At 41.1% G+C, this 13096-nt stretch overlaps 1 non-coding gene across 1 annotated transcript; it reads left to right on the top strand.

Moving 5' to 3' along the window:
* The first annotated feature begins 12434 nt into the window (after positions 1-12434).
* On the top strand, positions 12435-12538 carry LOC111531624. Its single transcript, XR_002728337.1, has one exon. It is a non-coding gene; the product is annotated as a small nucleolar RNA U13 (small nucleolar RNA).
* Positions 12539-13096: the final 558 nt, after the last annotated feature.

The following is a 13096-nucleotide window of genomic DNA, read 5'->3' on the forward strand; positions in this document are numbered from 1 at the left end:
TCGTGGATTGCATGCTTGTCCATGGGCAGGTGCAGTCCATGGGCAGGCCACTTCATTCTAGAATCAATGGGAGGGCATTGAATGAATGGCTTAACCCCAAGGCGTGACATGGTCTGACTTACATTTCTTTTAACTGAGCTTTTGTCTTTTGGGATGATTGTAGATTCACATGCATTTGTAAGAAATCATACAGAGAGATCTGGTGTCCCCCTTGCCCTATTTCCCCCAATGCAAAACTACACTATAACTAGAATGTTGACATTAGTACAATGTACCAATCTTATTTTGATTTCTCCAGTTTTACTTCTTGTGTGTGTGTGTGTGTATGTGCGTGCGTGTCTGGTATGTGTGTGTTTAGGTCTATACAATTTTATCATGTGCGGCCTCTTTCCATTACCGTGGTCAATGCATAAAACAGTTTCATCATTGCAACGACCTTACCTGTTGTACTATAATTATAAAATAGCAATAACCATCTCCTCAGTTCCCCAAGTCGTTCACCATTGGCAACCACTAATCCGTCCTCCATTTCTGTAAGTTTGATATTTCGAGAATGTTTTGTAAATGAATCATACAATATTCATTTTGAGATTGACTTTTCTCACTCGGTTTTGAGTTCCTTGAGATTCATCCAAGTTGTTGGGTGTTTCCATAGCTTGCTCTTTTTTATTGCTGAGTAGTATTCCAGATCTGATTTACATTTTTAAAAGACCACCTTGACTACTATGTGGAGAATAGTTCAGAACACATTAAAAATTGAAATAGGGACATTAGTTAGGAGGCTTTCTCAATAGTTTCTATCAAAGCTGATGGTGGTTTAGATTCGGGTGGTGCTAGTGGAGGGAAGTGGAAGGATTTGATGGAACAGGATTGCAGAGGGAATTGGAGTTGAAGTAGAGACAGCATAGGGTAGACAACTGTTTTGAGACTTTCCAATGTAAAGGGGAAGAACAATGGAGCAGAACTGGAGGAGCGAGTAGGGACAAGAAAAGATTCTCTTCTCTCTTTGTGATTTGAGAGATGAGAGCCTGTTGGTCAACAGTTTAGGGATAATCAGTAGAGGGGTTGGTGAGGCATGACAGGAGGGTTTACTAAAGGAGTAAAGCCCCCTGCCTAGGTGAGATGGAATAAGGGCTGGATTCATGGGAAGAATTGGCCTTCGATCTGCTGAAAGTCATTCTTCCCTGTACAGAAGACCATGGAGGTAGATGATGATGGCAAGAGCGGGTGTAGGGGTGGTGTGGTATACATAGATCCAGCAAATAGATCCTCATGATTCCTATTTGCCCCATGTCGCACAAACTGGCTAGTGGTCTCCCTTACCAGAGAACCAGCAGCGTAAGCCCTTATAAAGTCCCCTTCTCTGCCCCTGGCACCAGGGGCCTGGGCTTTCTCTTTTCCCCTTCTAAGCCCTCAGAAGCACTGAAGTTTGGTCCTCCTAGATGGCAAGAGAAGTCCCGCTACACTGCCTAGGAGAAGAGGAAGCCAATCTGCCCCCACTCCATCATGGAAAGGCACTGAACAATTAGCTTGGCCACAGACAACTCCCCACCCCATACCAGCCCTGTGCCCAGCCCAGAAGAAACAGCCAAGAGGCACCCATGATGGAAGGCTCGGGACAGAGGACCCTCTTTCAGGGAAACTTCAGGCTATTCTTTGGCATTCAATCAGTGTTAGTTGTGATTCATTCTTCTCAAGACTCCTTCCTTTCTCCCTCTTCCTTTATTTATTCTTCCTTCTTGTTTTTCCCCCTTGTCGCTCCCCCCATCTCTGCTCCATTCCTACCTTCTTGCTTCCTTCATTCCTGCCACCTCCACTTCTTTCCTCCCTTCCTCCCTTGTGCAGACATTGGTGATGCTCTTACTAGGTACAAGGCATGTCCTGCCTCCGACATTGCCCCAGCTTAGTCTGCACCCAAGCCCAGCCCAGTCTGCCTCTTAACACTGCATCTCCTTGAGACAGACTCAAATTATGTGGGTCATGGAAACACATCGTTCCAATGAAAGCATGTCAGGGACTGTAGTTTGTGTTGCAGAACAAGCAAAACGAATAAAAAGAAAGGGGTTGCCCAAATTGTGAACTTGTGTGCTACATTTTGGTAATGTTTTCAGTGTTAAGAAGTAAAAAGGGCCGGGCGCGGTGGCTCAAGCCTGTAATCCCAGCACTTTGGGACGCCGAGACGGGCGGATCACGAGGTCAGGAGATCGAGACCATCCTGGCTAACACGGTGAAACCCTGTCTCTACTAAAAATACAAAAACTAGCCGGGCGAGGTGGCGGGCGCCTGTAGTCCCAGCTACTCGGGAGGCTGAGGCAGGAGAATGGCATAAACCCAGGAGGCGGAGCTTGCAGTGAGCTGAGATCGGGCCACTGCACTTCAGTCCGGGCGACAGAGCGAGACTCCGCCTCAAAAAAAAAAAAAAAAAAAAAGAAGAAGAAGAAGTAAAAAGAAATTAAATAGACTAAAAGCGGGTAGTGTGATCTCAAATCTGATCGTTTGGATTTCTGTTTAGTAAGGAATAGGGTGCGAGGAAAACGGCCTTCAATTTCAATAGAATTTAAAGCACCCTTGGAAGGAAATATGAAGCATTTATCATCACACAAAGTAATCAAGTCCTTTACATTCTCTTCAAAAAGTACCATTAGAACTAATAATTCTAAGTTATCGAAAATGTATTATGTAATGGACAGTTTGCATACATCATTTTATTTACTCTTATATGAGATACTTTACAGATGATGAGGAAACTGAGACTTAAGCAACTTTGGAACCAGGATTTAAAACCAAGCAGCATAGTTCCAGAGCCCACAATCCAAACCTGTATACTCTGCTTCCAAAACAATGAAAGTAGAGTGTTCATCACTTTTATTACAGTCATCCAAAGTGGCTGCTTCTTTCAGGTAAGTGATTTTTCCCTCAAAGTGGTGCTCATCTGACTTTGTCAATGGAACCCACAGGGAAGCAGTGGCTCCATTTCATGATCATCCCGTGTCCTGTCAAAGGTGGAGCCCAAAACAACTCTCAGAGAACACACCTACTTCTCCAGCCAACCTTACCTCCTGCCTCTCCCCAAGTAGGCTGTTAGTCTGGGATCTAGAAGGATCTCCAAAAACATCCTGTGCATTCCCCTCTTGAAACCTTAGTTACTGCAGTAACTAAGTAACCTTCTGCCTAGCAAAGTTTCAACAACTTCCTGTAGGTCCAAGGCTGAACTCTCCCCGGCCTGCCCCCCCCCCGATCTATTTCCCCCCTCCCCCCCCCCCCAACACCATTACCTGTCTCCCTTAATGGCACACCACCCACCCACGTGGCCAAAGTAAAAGCTTCTATTACTTTTGACTCAGTCTTTTTCACATCCCATAGGTCATCAAGCCCTAGAAATTCTATTTCTGAAATAGTGAAACCTCACTGTCCCTTTCAAGCCGTTCCTGATCAACTCAGGCAGAATCCAGTTCTCCCGTGGCATTTGGTTCATGCCGATAGCACAGCAGGTAATCATGACATACCTGGTCATTTCATGTGTCTATTTTCCCCAGAAGATCATAAGCTCCTTGAGGGCACGCAATTTATTTTCCTTGTTTATACTTCCAGTTTCTTGGAACATGGTAAGCATTAAATTATAATAGTGTTGTTTTGTTGTTGTTGTTGTTGTTTTTAAGATGGAGTTTCACTCTTTTGCCCAGGCTGGAGTAAAGTGGTGTGATCCCTGCTCACTGCAAGCTCTGCCCACAGGGTTTAAGTGATTCTCCTGCCTCAGCCTCCCGAGTAGCTGAGATTACCGGAGCCCACCACCACTCCTGGCTAATTTTTTGTATTTTTAGTAGAGATGGGGTTTCGCCATGTTGAAAACTCATTATGGTAAAATATAAACATATACATAATAGAGAAAATAATGTAATGAACTTCTATGGACCCAACACCCAACTTCAGAAATTATCAACACATGATCTATTTTGTTTTAATTGTAGTTATCCTACCAATTCCCTCCAACACACATACACCGGATTATTTAAAATCAAATGCAAAACATCATATCATTCCATCCAGAAATACTTCAGTATATGTGGCTAAAAGATAAAGATGCTTTTCTCCTTTTTATAACATAAGAACAATATCATCATCACACCTAGGAACAGTTAGTGAAAATTTCTTAATACCAAAAAATACCCAGTCAGGATTCTGAATTCTCCAGATGTCTCCCAAACGTTGTTTTTACAGTTCATTTATTTCAAGCAGGATATTTTTTGTGACATATAAAATTCATATGAAATTCACATCTCAGTGTCGAGAAATAAAGTGTTATTGGAACACAAGTACATTCATTTGTTTACATATTATCTGTGGTTACTTCCTCAGTACAATAGTACAACAGAGTAGTTGTGACAGAGATCATATGGCCCACGAAGTCGAAAATACTGGTTTTGTTCTGTGAAGAACCAGTATTGTTGACCCCTGATATAAACAATTTCTATTTTGGTGACCTGGTAATCTGTTTAATGATAAGCATCTTTCCATGTCAAGAAATAATCTTTTTTTACTATTATTTTTAATTGACACATAATCATTGTGCATCTTTATGGGGTACAGTGTGATATTTCAATATATGTATACAATGTGTAATGATCAAATCAGGATAATTAGCATACCCATCACTTCAAACACTGATCTTTGTGTGTGTGTGTGTTTGAGACGCAGTGCCCAGGCTGGAGTGCAGTGGCGCAATCTCAGCTCACTGCAACCTCTGCCTCCTGGATTCAAGCGATTATCTTGCCTCAGCCTGCCGAGTAACTGGGATTACAGGCACATACCACCAGGTCTGGCTAATTATTTTGTATTTTCAGCAGACGTGGAGTTTCTCCATGTTGGCCAGGTTGGTCTTGAACTCCCGACCTCAGGTGATCTGCCCACCTTGGCCTCTCAAAGTGCTGGGATTACAGGTGTGAACTACTGCGCCCAGCCTGATCATTTCTTTGTGTTGGGAACATTCAGATGGGCTCTTCTAGCTTTTTGAAAATATACAATAATTGTTAACGATAGTCACCCTACAGTGCCATACAACACCAGGACTTATTTCTCCCATCTAGCTGTAACATTGTTTGCATTAACTGTCTTCTCACTACTACCTATCCCCTTACCCTTCCCAGCCTCTAGTAACCACTATTCTACTCTGTACTTACATGAGATTAACGTTTTTAACTTCCACATATGAGTCAGAATATGGAGTGTTTGTCTTTCTGTTCCTGGCTTATTTCACTTGACATAATGTCCTCCAAGCTCATGATGTTGCTGTGAATGACAGGGTTTCATTCTTTTTTTGTGGCTGAATAGTGCTCCATTTGTGTGTGTGTGTGTGTGTGTGTGTGTATCACATTTTCCTTATCCATTCATCTGTTGATGGACACAGGTTGACTCTATATTGTGGCTGTTGTGAATAGTGCTACAATAAAACTTGGGAGTGCACATTTCTCTTTGACATATTGATTTCGTTTCCTTTGGATATATACCCAGTAGTGGGATTTCTGGATTATAGGATAGTTCTATTTTTAGCTTTTTGAGGAACTTCTATACTGTTTTCCATAATAGTTGCACTAATTTACATTCCCACCAACCATCTACAATAGTTCAGTTTTCTCTGCATCCTTCCCAGAATTTGTTATTTTTGTCCTTTTGATAATAGCCATTCTAACTGGCATGAGGAGACATCTCATTGTGCCAGCCACAAATTTTAAAGACCCATTTATTACATTTAGTTGCTATGTCTTTGATTAATGGTTCTTGGGTGAATAGATGGATGGGTGAATGAATTCTCTCTACCTTCTTTCACCCATTTCTACCACAGTCCAAATTTTACCTGTTTTACAGATATCTGTCTATCTGATGTTGGAACCTGCTCAAACCCTTCAGTCTCTCTCTCTTTTTCTTTTTCTTTTCTTTTCTTTTCTTTTTTTTCTTTTTGAGACGGGGTCTCACTCTGTCACCCATTTGGTGTTCGGTGGCACGATCTTGGCTCATTACAACCTCAGCCTCCCAGGCTCAAGTGATCCTCCCACCTCAGCCTCCTGAATAGCTGGGACCAGAGGCATGCACCACCACGCCTCACTTCTCTCTCTTTTTCTGTAGCACGTATCATAATTGTCTCTTGCCCTTATTACGTTTAATCTTATATTAAAGATTTTATGAAGGCAGCTTATCTCTCATGTAAGGTTTTCAACTTCTTGAGAGTAAGTAAAATGCTTACTCACTACTGTGTGTTAAAACCGCAATTACTTTTGCACCAACCTAGTAACCTAGTGGCACCAAGCTAGGGCCTTATTCATATTAGACAACCAAATACATTATTTCTAAACAGAATGGAGTTAATAATTAAGACCAACATTCATAACATCCTTTATCTCCCTCAGGTATAGTCTAAGCACCATGAGCCTTGGAATCTTGCAAACATGGGTTCAAGTCTAAGCTTGGCCTCGGTTGGTGGTGTGATAAGTTATAAACTCAGGTGTGTTCAAACATTTTTGCTCACGTGCTTCCTAAAATAATTTTGAAAACCTGTGTGCCCCCACACCATTCAATTTAGAAATAATTTATGTGGTTGTCTAATATGAGAAAGGCCCTGTGCTTGGTGCCACTAGGTACACAGTAGTGAGTGAGACATTTTACTTACCTTACCATTCACGTTATAAGCTGGTATCTAAACTTTTTCATCCCATGTTTAAATAGTTACAAAACGAAGTTATTTTGGGCATATAGTATATATTGACATTCTAAAACGATTACATCACTTTTTTATTCTATTCAATTAGATTTAAATAGAGTAGTTGTTTCATACCCACCATTAGCCATCTAAATATTATACATGATTAACTTCATTAACTGTTGGAAATTTTACATTGCTCCTTTTTTCTCCTTTAAGTCATATCTCCTTCACTTCTTTCACAGAATTTTGTACTAATGTAATATATTTTACACGTGTAAGTCTGTTTTTCATCACTCTATATACATCTCTGCAATGCAAATATGTACATAAATTACATTTTAAAAATTCTTTCACCATAAAGTTCTACGTGTTTAAAAAATGTTTTCTAGGGGGTGGAATATAAAAAAGTTTTCTGCGTAGAGTTATCTTTAGTACACAATTAATCAAAATAACTTAAATATGTAACAAGATTTGAAAAATGGTTTAAATGCACAATGTAAACTTTTTGGAAATGGAGTTCTTAGAGATGGATGAAGTCTTTTTCAATTAGTTCATGCCATTTGTGGATAAATATTGCTTATGGTTAGAATGAGACAGGGCTCTGTATAAGTTTTATTTTGACTGTTTACATGTTTTGAAAATATTAAGGCTAAGAAGCTTTGTTTACATAATTAAGTAGAAGGACGTTTCTCACAGTGTTACTATACAAACGTTTGTATTTCTTCTGAGTTACATAACCGAAATCCCATCCCATCATGAATCTATTGCCAAAAATTAATTTTAATGATTTATTGGTTGACAATTCCATTAGATCCTTCAGAAATTTTTTTGAAGACAAAGAATTGGAAACCACCGTGTTGCAAAAGGTCTTGTTATGCAGCGTTCAGGGTCACTCATTTTTCCACAACAACACCCTTATTTTGGCTTCTCCCTTTGTTTGGCACAGGGAGGTTTATATCCCCTGGGGCAATACATCAAAGTCAGATTAGTGATGGAGAAAGGGACTGTCTTTCTTTTGTAAAATGGGAGAAGGGCTGTTGAGAAAAAGGAGTTGGAAAAGGAGAATCCACCTGCCTCAGACACAGCTTTCTCAGGCAGATCATTTTTTAAAAGTTGAGGGTCTAGAAATTGATTTCTTCACAACTGACTGTGCCCACGGATTCCTGAAAATTCTTCATGTATCCCCAGTGTTACGTATCCCCCAGTATGACTGAATTTACCTCATCTCAGTTTCTACATCTGCAATTCAGGGCTAGCATTATCTAAGTCACAGGATTATTGTAAGAATGAAATTAAATTACATAACACATGTAACAAACCTAGCACAACATCAGACAGATAGTAGGTGTTCAGTAAATGTTAGATTCTTTCTCCACCTTTCCATCTTGACATTCCCATTTTTACACAAGTACGATGAATTATCTTTAGCTTTTTTGTTTTTTGGGCTTTGTTGTGGTTTTTTTTGTTTGTTTTTTTTTTTTCAGTGACGGAGTCTCACTCTGTCACCCAGGCTGGAGTGCAGTGGTGTGATCTCCGCTCACTGCAAGCTCCACCTCCTAGGTTCACACCATTCTCCTGCCTCAGCCTCCCAAGTAGCTGGGACTACAGGCACCTGCCACCACGCCCAGCTAATTTTTTGTACTTTTAGTAGAGACAGGGTTTCACCGTGTTAGCCAGGATTGTCTCAATCTCCTGACCTCGTGATCTGCCTGCCTCGGCCTCCCAAAGTGCTGGGATTACAGGCGTGAGCCACCGTGTCCGGCCTATCTTCAGCTTTTTTATAATCTTTAAAAAAAGTTATATGATTAGGCCAAGATTACATATGAAATTAATAAATGTGGGCTGTAAATCTAATCAGCACACTTCCCCATATATTTTTAAGGCTTTCAGATTTTTTTTTTTTTAATTGAAGTCTCGCTCTGTTGCCCAGGCTAGCATGCCGTTGCTTGATCTCCGCTCACTGCAACCTCTGCCTCCCGGGTTGAAGCGGTTCTCCTGCCTCAGTCCCCTAGTAGGTGGGATTACAGGTGCCCAATACCACGCCCGGCTAATTTTTATATTTTAGTAGAGACAGCATTTCACCATGTTGACCAGGCTGGTCATGAATTCCTGACCTCAGGCAATCTGCCCCCCTCAGCCTCCCAAAGTGCTGGGTTTATAGGCGTGAGCCACCACACCTGGCCTAGACATTTCTTAAAAAGCAATGTACAAATATAATATAAAACTCATGCTCCCACTACCCAGAATTCACAATTATTAAGAGTTTATATTTACTTTGTCTCTCTGTTTTTTTTTTTTTTTTTTCCAGACTTGGTCCATGGGAAGTTTTTTTGTTTTGTTTTGTTGCTGTTGTTGTTTTTACTTTGTTTCTCTTTTGGGAAGTAAAAGAATTGAATATTGCAGATAAAATACTTAATATTGTCCACTGTCTGCAGTCCTATTGCCTTCTTTCTCCTGAGTCAACCACTGTTCTGACTTGGTTTTGTTTCATGATTTTATATTTAATGTACACTAGTGGTACCATTAGTCTATATCATTCTGCAGTTTTGTTTGTCTGTTTGACTCGACCTTCTGACTTTATCTTTTGGTGTTTTTTTTTTGGTTTGTTTTTGTTGTTGTTGTTGTTGTTGTTTGAGATGAGGCCTTGCTCAGTTGCCCAGGCTGGAGTGCAGTGGCACGATTTTAGCTCACTGCAGCCTCCACCTCCCAGACTCAAATGATCCTCCTGCCTCAGCCTCCCAAGTAGCTGGGATTACAGGCGTGCACCACCATCCCCAGCTAATTATTATATTTTTGTAGAGATGGGCTTTTGCCTTGTTGGCCAGGCTGGTCTGGAACAACTGACCTCAAGTGATCCACCCCACTCACCTGCCAAAGTTCTGGGATTACAGGTGCAAGCCACTGTGCTCAGCTTTATTCTTTATTCATGTCTTCTCCCTGCCACCCCAGTCGTTTTAGAAGTCATGCATTCTATTTATATCATACACTCTGAATGTAATCACTATCTCCATCCTTCTCCCAAACAAGGCAATTTCTCCCACCCCACCCCCAACTCTAATGTTTTTGTTCTCTGCGATTTTAGTTCCAGTTTGGTTTTTTTTTTTTTTTTTTTTTTTTTTTGGCTTTCTTTTGTTTTGAGACAGTCTCTCTCAGTCATCCAGGCTGGAGTGTAGTGGCACCATCACGGCTCACTCTGCAGCCTTGACTTCCTGGGCCCAAGTGATCCTCCTGCCTCAACCTCCCAAATAGCTGGAACTACAGGCACTCACCACTACACTTGGCTAACTTTTTAATATTTTGTAGAGACAGGGTCTCGCTATGTTGCCCACACTGGTCTCAAACTCCTGGCCTCAGGCGATCTTCCTGCCTCGGCCTCCCAAAGTGCTGGGATTAAAGGTGTGAGGCACTGTGCCTGGCACATATAATTCTTTTAATTTCTGTAAGGTCAGTAATAATACACTTTCTTCTTTTGTTTCTAATTTTAGTAATTTGAGTCCTCTATTTTATTTATTTTTTTATTTTTTTGGTCGTCGTAACTGAAGGATTGTCAAGTTTGTTGATATTTTCAAAGAAACAACTTTTGTTGATTTTACTGTATTTTCTATTCTTTATCCAACTTTTTTCTTTCTTTCCAATGGATTTCTTATTGCAGGCTCCTGTTTCATAATCATTATTATTATTTTATGTATTCTATTTTGTATTTTTTGATCTCTGGAAAATTGTTTTTGTTTGTGCTTTTGTTTTTTGTCAACTTTTATTCTGAAATATTTCAAACCTTCAGAAACATTGCAAGAATAACATAATAAAAACCTATATACCCTTTATCTACATTTATCAATTGTTGATATTTTTCACATTTGCTTTATTTGTGTGTATGTCGATATCTATCTATCGATGAGCTATTTGATAGTTGTAGCTGTGGATATGACACTTCACCCCTAAATACTTCATGTATCTCTTAAAAACAAAGGCATATGCCTACATAACCACAGTATAATAATCATACTTGGAAAATTTGACATTGATATAATATCAAGTTTACATCCATAATCAAATATTCACAGTTGTTCCAATAATATACTTCATAGCATTTTAAAATCCAGAATGTAATTAAGGATTGGCCAGGCATGGTGGCTCATGCCTGTAATCCCAGCACTTTGGGAGGCTAAGGTGGGAGGATCGCTTGAGCCCAAAAGTTTGAGACCAGCCTGGTCAACATGACAAAAACTCGTCTCTACAAAAATTGTAAAAATTAGCTGTATGTGGTGATGCACACCTGTGGTCCTAGCTACTCAGAAGGCTGAGGCAGGAGGTTCCCTTGAACTAAGAATTTGAGGCATCAGTGAAAAAAAAAAAAAAAAAAAAGAACCAAACATCACACTGTTGTCAAGTCTCTTTAGCCTTCTTTGATCTAGAATATTTCCAAGCTGTTTTTTGGGGGTGAAGTGGTTCTTGTGATATTGACATTTTGAAGAGCTCAGGTTAGTTTTTGTTTGTTTGTTTGTTTTGTTTTGTTTTCACCCAGAATGTCCCTCAATTTGGATTTGTGACCGTTCCCATTTTTGGCAGGAATACAACAGAAGTGGTGTCGTGTTCTTCTTAGTGCACCACATCAGAGGGCGCATAATGCCAGCTTGTCCCATTATTGTTAATGTGAGGTTTGATCACTGAGTTGAGGTGGTTTCTATCAGACTTCTCCATCATAAGAGTTTCTTTTAGCCTTAGAATTAAAAGGCAATCTGTGAAGTAATTATATGGAAGGGAGGCAGGGAAGTGCTGGGAAGGGAAAGGCGTGGTCCCTATGGTCCCTGTGTCCACAGACCTAGGTGAGGACCGGCATATCTGTTTTCCTGCCTAAATATTGCATTTCCCAAGACCACCCTGGCCTGCCACACCCCCATCCTGTGCCTATAAAAACCCCGAGACCCTAACAGACAGGCACACAAGTGGCTGGACTTCGAAAGGAACACATCGGCAAAAGAAGACACAAAGTGACTGGACGTTGAGAGGACGTGGAGGGGAGCACGCCAGTGGAAGAGCACACGGCAGACGCTGGCACACCAGCAGGCCATCAACTGGTGGAATAACATGGAGTTTGGTCAGGGTGGTTGGAGGAGAACCCAGGCCACTGAACAGCTTGACTCCAGGGGAAAACCTTCTCCCTTCTGACTCCCCCATCTGCTGAGAGCTACTTCCACTCAATAAAACCTTGCACTCATTCTTCAAGCTCACGTGTGATCCGATTCTTCTGGTACACCAAGGCAAGAAACCCCAGGATACAGAGATCCCTCTCTCCTTGTGATGAGGAAGGGGGTCTAATTAGGCTAACAAAAGTCGCCTATAGATGGCAAACTAAAAGAGCATCCTGTAACACACTCCCCCTGGGGCTTCAGGAGCTGTAAACATTCACTGTTAGCCACTGCCGTGGGGTTGGAGCCCCACAACCTGCCCATCTGCATGCTCCCCTAGAAGTTCCAGCAGTGAGGCACGGAGGAAGCGAGCCACACCTCCACTGCATGCCCTGTGAGAAGCATAAGGAAACTTTTCCCATTTCAACAACATTTTGGGAGGGTGTAAATATTCTATTTCTCAATCTGTTTTCACCTGATCGTTTCAGCATTCATTGATGATTTTTACTTGAATCAGTTAGCTATGGTGGTTATAAAATAATGCTTTTCTATTTTTGTCATTTATCTTACATTTATTAGTTGTATTTCTCCTATAAAGAAGAGCTTTTTCAATCCTTTTGTAGTTCATGAGCATGAAGACTGGGTGTTCACGCACATGTGTGAAATGTGCCACCCTCGAACCTTGTTATGATGTCGGCATCTTACCCATCTGGCCTGAAAAAAAAGAAAAAAGATCTTTCTCTTCTTCCCTATCCTTTTTTGAACTTTTTTCTTCAGTATCAGTATGGACTCATGAATTCTTTTTTTTTCCTTTTTTTTCTTTTTCCTTTTTTTTTTTTTTTTTTTTTTTTTTTGAGACAGAGTCTCGCTCTGTCACCCAGGCTGGAGGGCAGTGGCACGATCTTAGCTCACTGCAACCTCCACTGCCTGTATTCAAGCGATTCTTCAGCCTCAGCCTCCCAAATATCTGGGACTACAGGCACATGCCACCATGCCTGGCTAATTTTTGTATTTTTAGTAGAGACAGGGTTTCATATATTAGCCAGGCTGGTCTCGAACTCCTGACCTTGTGATCCGCCCACCTCAGCCTCCCAAAGTGCTGGGATTACAGGCATGAGCCACCACACCTGGCCGAATCCTATGTTTTTTTGGAGACATGGTCTCGCTCTGTCACCTGGACTGGAGTACAGTGGTATGATCATGGCTCACTGCAACCTACACCTCTCGGGCTCAAGTGATCCTCCCACATCAGCCTCCTGAGTAGCTGGGACCA

The sequence above is a fragment of the Piliocolobus tephrosceles genome, chromosome 12, assembly GCF_002776525.5.
Source record: "Piliocolobus tephrosceles isolate RC106 chromosome 12, ASM277652v3, whole genome shotgun sequence".
NCBI classification, from domain to species: Eukaryota; Metazoa; Chordata; class Mammalia; order Primates; family Cercopithecidae; genus Piliocolobus; species Piliocolobus tephrosceles.